Source organism: Calonectris borealis, chromosome 1 (genome assembly GCF_964195595.1).
Source record: "Calonectris borealis chromosome 1, bCalBor7.hap1.2, whole genome shotgun sequence".
NCBI lineage: Eukaryota > Metazoa > Chordata > Aves > Procellariiformes > Procellariidae > Calonectris > Calonectris borealis.
Genome location: NC_134312.1, coordinates 202021192 through 202032625, shown reverse-complemented (window position 1 = coordinate 202032625; position 11434 = coordinate 202021192).

The following is an 11434-nucleotide window of genomic DNA, read 5'->3' as shown; positions in this document are numbered from 1 at the left end:
TGTTTTGATACCGAGGGTTGTCCCAACCCAGGTGCAGGACCTTGCACTTGGCCTTGTTGAACCTCATGAGGTTCACATGGGCCCACTTCTCGAGCTTGTCCAGGTCCCTCTGGATGGCATCCTGTCCCTCAGGCGTGTCGACCGCACCACTTGGCTTGGTGTCATCTGCAAACTTGGTGAGGGTGGACTCGATCCCACTGTCTAAGTCGTTGATGAAGATATTAAAGAGTACCGGTCCCAATACGGACCCCTGCGGGACACCACTCATCAATGATCTCCATCTGGACATTGAGCCGGTTCTCTCTTTAAGTTGGTTTGATTTCTGCAAAGTTATTGTAGGACTTTGCCCTCATCTTGATCCAACATTGTCAACCATATAGTATCAAAAGGCAGAAGCTTTTGAGAAAGTGCTGGACTTCAAACAGTCTGAGAAATCCCAGCATGCTTCCCAATGTGGTCCGTTGGCTCTGGAACAACATCAGATTTCCTCATTAAGCTGCCAGCCCTAGACTACAGGCTGAAACTGCTGAGAAATCATCATTCTTTCATATCAAGAACACCACTGTAAGGAAAAATGTCAGTTACTACAGAGGGGAGACTAAATAAATGAGAGGATGTGGTGATAATATGAGTATTAATATGCAAATATATATGTAAAACCTGTGCGACGGACAAGGTCAACTGAACGTCTAGTAATGGCTGACCACTGGGTCCACATTTTCTTCTTTTAAATCAGATTATCACAATCTATTCTTTCACTTGTGGTCTTGAATGCTATTAGACATATGCTTTTACTTTAGTGCTCAGCTAGAAAAATCAGTGAGCCTCTGCTTCTTTATGGACTCCAGCTGAACTGTTTAAAGTCTATTTGTTTTCGTTATAGAAATACAGTTCCTATTAAACCATCCTTTTGACAGACCTCAGCAATAGCATGGGGGAGCTTTCACTTCCAGCACATGTGTTAGAGCTTGTTTAATCTGGCAACAGTGATGTGTAAAGGAGGACAACTGTCCAGATGATCATATGGGGTCACTGCAAAAATCTGTAAACAATGATTGCATTTGAACAGAAAACAAGAAACATGTAAACCCTGAGACAGTCATAGCTTTTTACCTATCTACAGTGAAGCAAGTTCAAAACATATCTGCTCACCACTTGAGTTATTCTGGATTTGTATACCTCTAGAACTGAGCTGACTATATGAGCCATTACCTATCTGACAGAGCTTCTCTAAAGTCAGTTCCTCCTGGGGTAAAGGGATGATGATGAACCTAGCAGAGGAGTGGAAAAGGTAGCTGAAATCTGACAGATGGGTTTTAGTATTACTGTTTGTATAGCGCTGTAGCCATACTGCAGGGATAAGGGCAGATTCCTTAGGCCGGTATGCTTGCAAGTGAGAAAACATGACAGTACTCCACAATTCCTTTGTATTAGATCTGGGTGTAATGTCTTTTATAACGGAAAAGTTCAGATATTACAGCTTCCAGAGAAACTCTTGAGATCGCTATGTTCCGATTAGCCTTCTCTGTTTCTTTCCAGAAGATTTCTTCTAATGTTCTGGTAAGCAGCATCTTATACTATGTCAAAATCAAGCAAGCAATGTGACCCTGCAATCCACGTGAGAAAGCTGTGCTTCCCAAAGACACCAGCTTGACAAATCTCTATTTGTTCATAGTCTGGGCACTTCACCACCAGAGAGTCATGCTTCTTCTCCACTGACGTGCACCGGTTGTTGCAGTGAGGGTCCAGGAGGAGGAATTCAGATTCCCTGAACGTGCAGTCCTCATTCAGCTCCATCAGACTGATGGAGGTGGTGAACTTGCAATGGCAATAGCTGTCAACAGGAAAATGGAAAGAAAAAACTCACCTCCCATCATGTAAGGCATGGAAAAAAACAACTTTTGGAAACACAAAGATCTTGCTGGGTTAGCACTGTTGATTTGGTAAGGAAAATTTCCAGATTTACTTCACTGCACCTTGGCCTGAGTAACTTCTCAGCTTGAGGAGGTTTCCATTTGCCTTCCTGTCTCCTGTCTGCTGCCAGTACTCTTCCAGACCACTTTACCTGAATTCAGTGTTAGGTCTTCACTAGCTTATTTTACTCAGAAGCAAGTTATAGTACGCTTGCAGAGATGAATAGTGAATGAGTTAGTGAGTCGCAAGGGAGCAATAATCACTGGGAGGGCAATGGAGTAGCATCCAGCAGCAAGGGGAAGGATGCAGGGGCACTAAACCCTTCATCACAGTTTTGGGAGGAAGGGCTTATGAGTTCCATTTAGTCTATCTGGTGCTTAATATCCATGTCATGGATGTCTGGGATGAAAAAGTAGACAGCCTGCTGTGGCTGTGGAGCTTCACCTGGCTCTTGGGTACTGTCACACCCCACAGCCTGCTTCCCACCCCATGGTGTCCAGCTGCGTTAGCCTGCTTTTCTCCCTCTACCCTTTGAATGAGTTCCTTCATGTTTCCCCAGATATCCCCCTGCTCCCCTGTGTGTCCAGCCCCATACAATGTCTGCAGCTCCCACTCTGACCCGCTTTGCTTGCACGCGGTATGAATTGATCAGTGCAGACAAGGTCCCAGTTACCCCTGCCTTCCTCCCCGTGCAGCCAGCAGCATGGGCTTCACCCCCAGCCCAGCCACCCACAGATCTCGTAAGGAGTCAACACCATTCAGCTCTCCGCTCTTCTGTCAAATGTAGATGGAATTGGCCAATGGATGCAAAAACTGTTGGGGGAGGACAACTGACAGGCAGTTGGGCAGCGAATGTGCCTGCACAATAATGCAGGCGTTACTGAAATAAGTTATTTTTCACATCTCATGAATTGTAAGTAAATTTCAAGACTTTTCTAGTGCCTGACTCATAGTTTTGAAGTGTTTGGATTTGGCAATGCTGCTCAACAATGCCTTTGAAGCCCATCTGTGCTGTTTATATGCTCTTTCTTCAACCCCCAGGCATTGTCTGTTTCCTTTAGTTTTCCAGACTGTAATCTTTTGAAGCAAGAAATTAGGGGTTTGTTTGATAATTGTGATGATTGTGTGAAGCTTGTTCAGAAGGTGAATCACAGATTTCTAAGACTAAAAGGGGATCTGGAGGCATATAGCTACAAAATGATCTACAGTCTGCACAAACAGGATTTTAATCCAGTAACTCATGTCTCCTGCCTGGCAGGTCCAGTGGCACAGAAGCATTCATTTTTTAGAAAGAGAGTCGTAGCTGCTTTCCAGCTTGCAAGTGCTGGTGAATACGGTTCACACTTCCATAAGTTGTTTCGGTGATTACAAAAGCAGCCTAAAAATAAAGGGTTTGTCCCTTCAAGGCAATATTTTTTAATATACAGAATCAAGTTAGCATATGCAGTAGTTATTAGGACACTGTTAAAAACAGACATCTGGCAAGGAAGGTAAGCCATCTGTGAAAACACAGTTCCTATTACATGTAATAACCCAAACAATGCCTCAGTTATAAATTCACAGCACTGGGAGTGTAAAAAAAACCTGTGTCCTGGGGGAAAAATATGGGAAAGTGTTACATATGCAACTGTGTACCTACTTGGAAGGTGTCAGCTGAAATAAATGAGATGTTTGTGGTTGCTGTGCAATTTAGCCTCACAAAATAAACTATTTTTATGGATTTACCCTTCCCTCCCTTCATTGTTTCTCCCTTATTCCAATGTGTCTTTATGCTGAACCTCCAAATATGTCTCTGCACCTCACTACCAGCATAGCAGGCTGAGGTTTTTTTGACCTGACACTGCATTGAATGGATCAAGGACCGAAACCCTACTGAAGTTAATGGGAAGCTTACGTCCATTCCAATGGGATTTGGATTATATCACAAATATTCTTGATGCATATCTCATAGTTTTTAGGGTCTAGTGTACAACAGGCCTGCCATATTTGGAAGTTCAAATGGATTTTTACAATTAAATATCTGAAAACTATTTTTCCTGTAGATTACACAAATTTATTTTTCAAAGAAACATAGAATTGTCTCATTAGATTTTTAAAAAATGGATTTAAGGAGTTTTGCAAAATAAAACTATTAGGCTTTAGGGCTTTGTTGCAAATGAATGTCCTCTCCTTCCTCACCTCTGAAGACAAAGTCACCTTGGTCTTGGTGACCAGGGAGAGGCCCAACAGCAGCCAGTTTGAAGGCCTGGGTAAAAAAAATGATGTAGAAACTCAGGGTTCTCCAGATTGACAGGATGTGAACTAACAATTTTGAACTTGAATTGGCCCTCCTGAGAGCCAAGACACTCATGTTGGTCCTGGTACAGCTGGAAAAAGTTCAACAGGCTTGTTCTTTCAAGAATGACCACAGTTGAAATTTCCTTAGTGGGCTGCATACAAAGACAGAGGCCACATATGGTCCACAGCTTTTTTGCATTTATATAAATATAAACATATATATATTAAAAAAATAGATGTGTATGATATATGTATATGTATGTACGTGTATCATCCATATACATATATATATAAAAATACTCACACACAGATTTTGGTCTGATGACTTGTCTTCAAACCCAAGATTCAACTTTCAAGTTAATGAGGTTTTCAGAAAAGTTTGGGGTTATTTGTTCTTTTCTAGCTGCTTTCATCTGTGTCCTCAAAAAAGAGAATCATCAGTTATTGAAACTTCTGTTTATTTATAAGCGTATAAGCAAGTGGCATCAAAACAATTCTCTTCCAGCTTAAGCTGAGAAGTAATCTTCATTTTGGTTTGTCCTAAGGTAAAAAGACTAGCATTCATGCTTATCAATGAATATTTCCTAGGGTATCCAGATAGAAACAAGGGAATGTACCGAAGTAAGCTGGCATTTTTCTTTTAATTGATAAATAATTCAGAAAACAGCCACAGGATAGTGCAGGAAACATGCCTTCTAGTGAGAACCTAAAAAACTCAATCTGTTCCACTTACCCAAGAAAAAGCTGAAAAGTAATTTGAGCAGAGTCCTATGTGGAAAAGGTATTTTTCATGGGGAGTAATTAGTTAGAATAGAACAAAATATCCTGATGTGACACAAAGTATGGAAGCTGATGCTGTATAATACGGAGAATATTTTTGATAGTAAGGATAGTTAATTGGGCTATGGTAGATTCTTATATTTGAACTGATTAAATGATAGGATGTTATTCCAAAATGTCATTACTTCTAAAGAAGTTACAAGGTTGATGCAAAGATTTTTGGTTAATGATATTCCTCAGATGGATTTCTACAGGAGATCAGACAAGATGATTATATCACTTTCCTTTAGCCTTCAATCTATTGATCCACAAAATACATTTTTCACCATAATGTATTTTGTGTAAAGGACTGGGGTTTTTTTGCAGAAAATTGCACAGAAACTGACAATTAAAAAAAATAATTTCCACATTTTTATGTCACATGTATTTTTGTTGCAAGGCTAGCATTTCCCGGAGGCGAGGGTTTCTCTTTGCTTTCCCATAGCACACCTTCACTACTGCATGACACATTCAACTGATAGAGGACATTCAATACACTTGACAAGCGCTGTTAGGTGCATAATGGTAAAGGCTGCCTCAAACAATACTCCAGTCTCCTCTCCTACACACTTCATTTCAAGAGATGACCTGAAAGGTTAAAAAATGTGTAAAGAAGGCAATTTGGGGAGAGAGAGTATCACTGGATTAACTCCGGGTTTTCAGCTACAGTTAAGGTTGGTCATAAGCTGAAAATATTGTGGGATTCACAAACACCCTTTCTATAGATCAAAGACCAAACTTTACAGGATAGTAACCCTCTAAAAAGTTAGATTCCTCTAGTGGCACTCTCTGTGTGCTCTTGGAAATCTCCCAGAGCAGTGGGACATATATGTGTACAGCTAGACTTGAAGTTTGTATGCAAAGTTGTTGCTATGGTTGTTTGGGCGCAAGGAACCTGTGTTCTTCCTTTGCATGATGTTTGTTGTACAGAGAGATAAAGGTATTAGCCAATATCATTCTGGAAGATAATGGCCACCTGTCCTATAAAAGTGGACTTGTTAGTACATATAAATTAATGGGAACTAAATTCAGTAGTCTGAAGAAAGGCATTAAGTACTCTCGAGATTTTTGCTGCATCAGCTAACCTCATGGACGGATGCAGAAATTGCTTGCTAACTCCTAAGTGATGCAGGTCAGATTCAAAGAGCTAAAGCACTATACATGCTGGAGGAAAGGAAGAAGTTACTAGAAGACTCAAAGCCTTTCTGCAGTGGGGGTGTGGTGATAAGTGGAAAGGAAGCTATGGAACGAAGAACGAAAGGAAAAATGGGTGGGAAACAACTTGCAGGCTTTGCTTTTCCTGATGATCTCTCTGAGACACTCACTGGGAGTCTCTCATGGCTGTGGGCAGAAGGAGCAGCAAAGTCTGGGTACTTGGGAAACACAGCACATCGGTTTGATTCTTAATGCACTGCCAGGGTTAAGTAGCAACTAGGTGTGGGAATTTAGATATGCCTTTGGGACCATTGCCTGCTTTAGCCACATAAATCCTCTGTTGGATGTAGCCCAATTAATACGGTAGGGGGCAAGACCCAAAAGTTGCAGTGCCCAGGTCTTTTATTGGATCTAGCTTTAAACATCTCCCCAGTGTTTGATCTACTGAAAACCCCCTCCACCCCCACCCAATTCTATATTATAGCGGATACACTTATTAAAAGAGCACTTATATCCTTGCATAACCTCATATCCTAGCCCAGATTCCCTTGCAAAACAGATGTATTCACTCCCCACGATTTTAGATTCAAATCTATGACAAGTTTATAATAATGTGGTTAGCTATCTGTTTAATTTAAACTATAAGCTCCTTGGGGTAGTGACTTTGCTCACATGTAGCAGGCACACAAATGGTGCTGTGTAAACACAGAGGATATGCCACGAATTAATAACAGCTCAGTTCAGTTCCAAGGGTGACTTACACAAGTGGGGGGTATTTTAATGCTAACTGTTTGCTCTGAGGACTGTCTTCTATGTAATGCAAAGTGAAAAGATCATTCTAAATGTATGGAACTGTTCGTGACATTAATCCAGTCCCAGATGTGTTGAATTGTTCCAATATGCTAGGCTGAGAAGCTGAAGCCATTGAAAATGAATTTGGTGGGTTGTTAATGTGCTTGATTATAAGGAAATTAGAACACTTGTTGAAATGTTGTCAGCTGAGTTTAATTTCCAATGGATTTATTGAGCATGAAACTCATGGATGAGGTTGTATTGTCCTGGATTTTGCTTTTCCAGCAGCATTGTATTTCCACTACAATATTACCACTACAGGTGATATTTTTTGCTCACTGAAAACAGCAAAACATTTGTAAACGCTGGTGTTTGGACGATTTGTAAATTGTCCATGGGACAGTGATGTGCTCTTTTAAAGGTTCCTTTCTGTAATGAGAGTGACCTAAATTTCTGTCCCTGCTCATAAATGACACAGCTTACAAGCTGTCCGTTCTGCTGCAGAGTTGCCAGTAGTGGCAAAACTATCTGTACTCAGGTGTAGAAGCACATGATGTGTTGCCCTCCAAGACACAGAGTAATGGTGACATTGGTCTGTAAATCACTTAATTAGTATAAAAAACACTGCACATTTTAATGTGAAATAGAGGCAAGTGATACATTCACAGCTCAGGAGACTGAAGTCTCCAGTCAGTTCACTTGGCTGCTGCAGCCTGTAGCTGCTCTGTGGAAACCAGCTGCCAGCACATCTGGTATCGTACAAGGACACCCATTTGTGTGGGTGAAGAAGAAGTTCAGATCTTCTGCTTAAGGCCAGTTTGGGCTTACAGTTTTCTCATTTATGTCTGAGACTCTCCTACCAACAAGTCATCTGCACCCATCCACTATTGACCTGATCTTGAATCAGCTGCAGAGGACTAGCGTCAGTGAGCCCTTGAGCTCTGGCACTGTTGTATTCAGCCTCATGCTTTTGCATCGGTCATCTGGCAGCATGGTGAGATGCATGAGAATGGGTGCTGTAAAAGCTGTTGGGCTGGGTGAGATTTCCCAAGCTATCTATCTGTAAATACTAGGAAGGGTTTAAAGTCAGGGAAAACTCCAGAGGGCAGGCTTTGGCCTCTTTAGGTGCCTGGTTGATAGAGTCCTTGGGAGGCAGTCCTGAAGGGCAAAGGAGTCCAGGAAGGCTGGACATTCTTCAAGAACGAAATCTTGAAGGTGCAGGAGCAGGCCATCCCCATGTGCTGAAAGATGAGCTGGCAGGGAGGAAGACTGGCATGGCTGAACAGAGAGCTTTGGCTCTGTGGCCTGCGGCATGGGGAGGAATTTGGCACACCCTTTTAACCCGGATAATTACTGTGCGATTATCTGGGGTTGTAGGGGATGGGACTCAATGAGCCAGACCCATATTCTTCTTTTTTACCCTGATCCAGAAATATGAATTCAGGTTCTTTAATTTCCAAAAAGATATGGACCTGTTTGTCTCCTTTGCCAGCTGAATGCCTGTGAGGTGAAATCTACGTGTGAGAAGTCCAACTGATCAGGTACAGAAGGATGCCTCAACCTACTGGGCTTGTGAAATAAATGCCTTGCCATATAACTCCGTCTCAACTCAGATGGTTCAGTGCATGCCTTATGGGACATGCTAGGGGAAACCTACACTACCTAGTCCCACAGCACTGCACTAAGAGGGAAATGTTTCATTGAATCCAATCAAAAAGGCATGATTTGGTGAGCCTGGTACTCCTTTTCCATCTTTGCCATCTGCCCAGTCTTACAAAGACAGACCAGGCAGTCTCAATGAGAGGAAGGTACAGTGTCTACCTCAAGAGACTGAGAAAGATGGTGGAGCTACTCGAGTGCTTTGAAAAGAGATAGATGAGGATCATGTCTATCTTCTCCCGCTTCCCTCCCAAACGAAACTCATGGATTGTTGGGGTTGGAGCTTCAGCTTTTTCCATGGCCGATCTATTATCCATGTAATACTTCAGCACTTCAAGAAAGACACGTCACTGGCCTAAGGTTGGTTCTGTCCCTCCAGGGCAGTAGGCAGGACACTGTGTTGATCCTGGATGGGCAGAATAGCTTCTTGAGGGAGGTTTAAAGTCCGTATGGTTGTTTTAGTATGTGTCAATGCTGTAAAAACCTTGGTTACCTCTGGAGAGAAAGCTGGTGCATCTCCCTCTCAGTTTCCTTTGTTTCTTGCTACTTGGTCATTCAAAGCAACTTCTGATTGGGGAAAAGATAAGAAAACCAGTATAATTCCAGTTTCAGAGAACACCCTGCTCTTTCCACAGGCGAAACTTCAACTTCATTCCTTGAGTTGCATCTGCATTGCACGCCAGAGTCCTCAGACAAACTTCAGCCATGTGGCAACTCTCCCACCATTATAAATCATGTCCCCGAAAGGGAGAGGGAGAGAGGTGAAGGCAGTCACAGTGGAGACAGGGACGGGAAGAGATGGAGGTGGGATGACTAAATGGCCAACAAGCTTGTTCTCACAAACACATTGTAATTAGGACCAGAAGCTGATGCAATCATAATAGTTTCTTATGTAATGCTAAATAATACTATTTTACTCTAATTTTGATGACATTTTTTCTGTTTCACTGAACAGAAAGCTTCTTACAAATGAGCTCTTAAATGCATCATATAAAATTTGAGCATGCCAGAATGATCTGCTCATTTCAAAGAATCTGATGTACTGAGGCTTTTTCTTCCTAACTGCCCATGCAGTGCTTCAGATTGCTTATTAGAGCAGTTAGGCATATAGAATATTAATAAGAAATATAATGCTTTTCTATTAAATTAAACTGACAGTTTAAAATTAAAATACTTTGTATTATCTTCTTTTTTGAATTGTGGGATGCTAATGGAGGAAACACATATTCAAGGTGATTTTTAGATCATTTTTACAGGAAAACTAACGCTAAAGGACAAGAACTTGAATCACTGCATTTCAGTACAATGTTAATGCAGATACTTTCCTGGGTGGTCATAAAATGAGGGTATTTATGATGACGAGCTGTAAGATTATGGCACTGTAACTGCCAAATTTAAAATCTGAATGGCAAAGGAACTTGTTTTAGGCATTTTTAAAAAACTGTTTTAAAAAGACAACTGTAGTGAGGGCGAGTGTTCATAGATCTGTTCTGTATGCATGGATTTTCCATATGTAACAGAGGAGTATAACCACAGAATGACAGAACATAGGCCTGGAAGAAATATCATCAGGTCATCAAACCTGCGCACCCCTCTCCTGCTATACCAGAATGAGGGACCTGTCCTTCATTGGCGAGCAGTTCATTAATCGCTGATTACATATCATCACACTTGGTCATTCTAATATCATGTATAAATCTTTCAATAATTAACATGAGTAAACTGCAAGGCTTTATGAAAGTTTGAAGTGTATTTTTATGTACCTTTTTCAAGGACAACACAAGATTCCCTATTTGCAAGTGGCACTCAGCTTTGACAGAAATGTCCCTGGGGAACTGAAACCAATTTGAGAGGTAAAGTGTTATAGGTTCTTATCAGAGCTGGTCAACACAGCTGTAAGACATTCCTATCGTAGTTCTGAGGTCAGTGCAGCTTCCTGCCAGCCTGGTGGGATTTAAAAATTATTTCTCATTTCAGTTTCTGAATATCTGAAGTCTGGACCACCTGAAAAAAAGATAGATTTTGCATAGCTTTGGAGGGGAAGGAAAACTGGTGGCATCATCTCAACCTTGCAGATAAGAAGGGGTGGGGACTCACATTGGGGAGGAAGACCTGAGGTCTCCACAGCCATTTACACTAAGACTGTACAGATTTCAGGGGGCTGCAAATTAGATTTGTGTTCCTTTAAAGGGTAATGCCAGAGGTGTAAAGACCCTTAATGTAAATGGAATTTCTCTGATCAGGTGTGATGCCTCAGTCTGTACACAACACACACAGAGTGCACGTGTGGTTTCTTAATATGTCCTGTGGTAGGCTCTAAAAGCATTAACTGAGTCTGAAGACTTAGTACAGCCACTCTTCACAAGTCACTCATTTCTTGACTTTTTCTCTGCAGGTCAGTGGGTTTTGATCACTTGCTGATCATGCTGCACGGGTTCCATTGGGACCATATGAGATGCTGTGCAATAAAAGCCCCTAATCCTCTACAGTACCTTTACCTGAAGCTTGCCTTGCCTCCAAGTCACCTTCAGGCCATGGAGAGCTTTCAATCCTGAGTTCGCTCTAACTCTTGCTCTGTTACTACCAAGAACTTTTCCAACCAGCCTTCTCTGCCTACATCCTCTAGGGGAAGAGCCTTGGGAAAGGGCAATTCTTCTGAAAACCCTGGTCCTCAGGGCATGGATTCTACTCTTGTCACATCTGGTTGTTGTATAAAAACGCAGTCCGTGTAGCAGAAATTTCATAATCTAAGCAGACAGAAGAGTTAAAAGGTGGGTAGAGCTAGAGGAGGTGGAACTGGGAAGTCATCTGTCCAAGG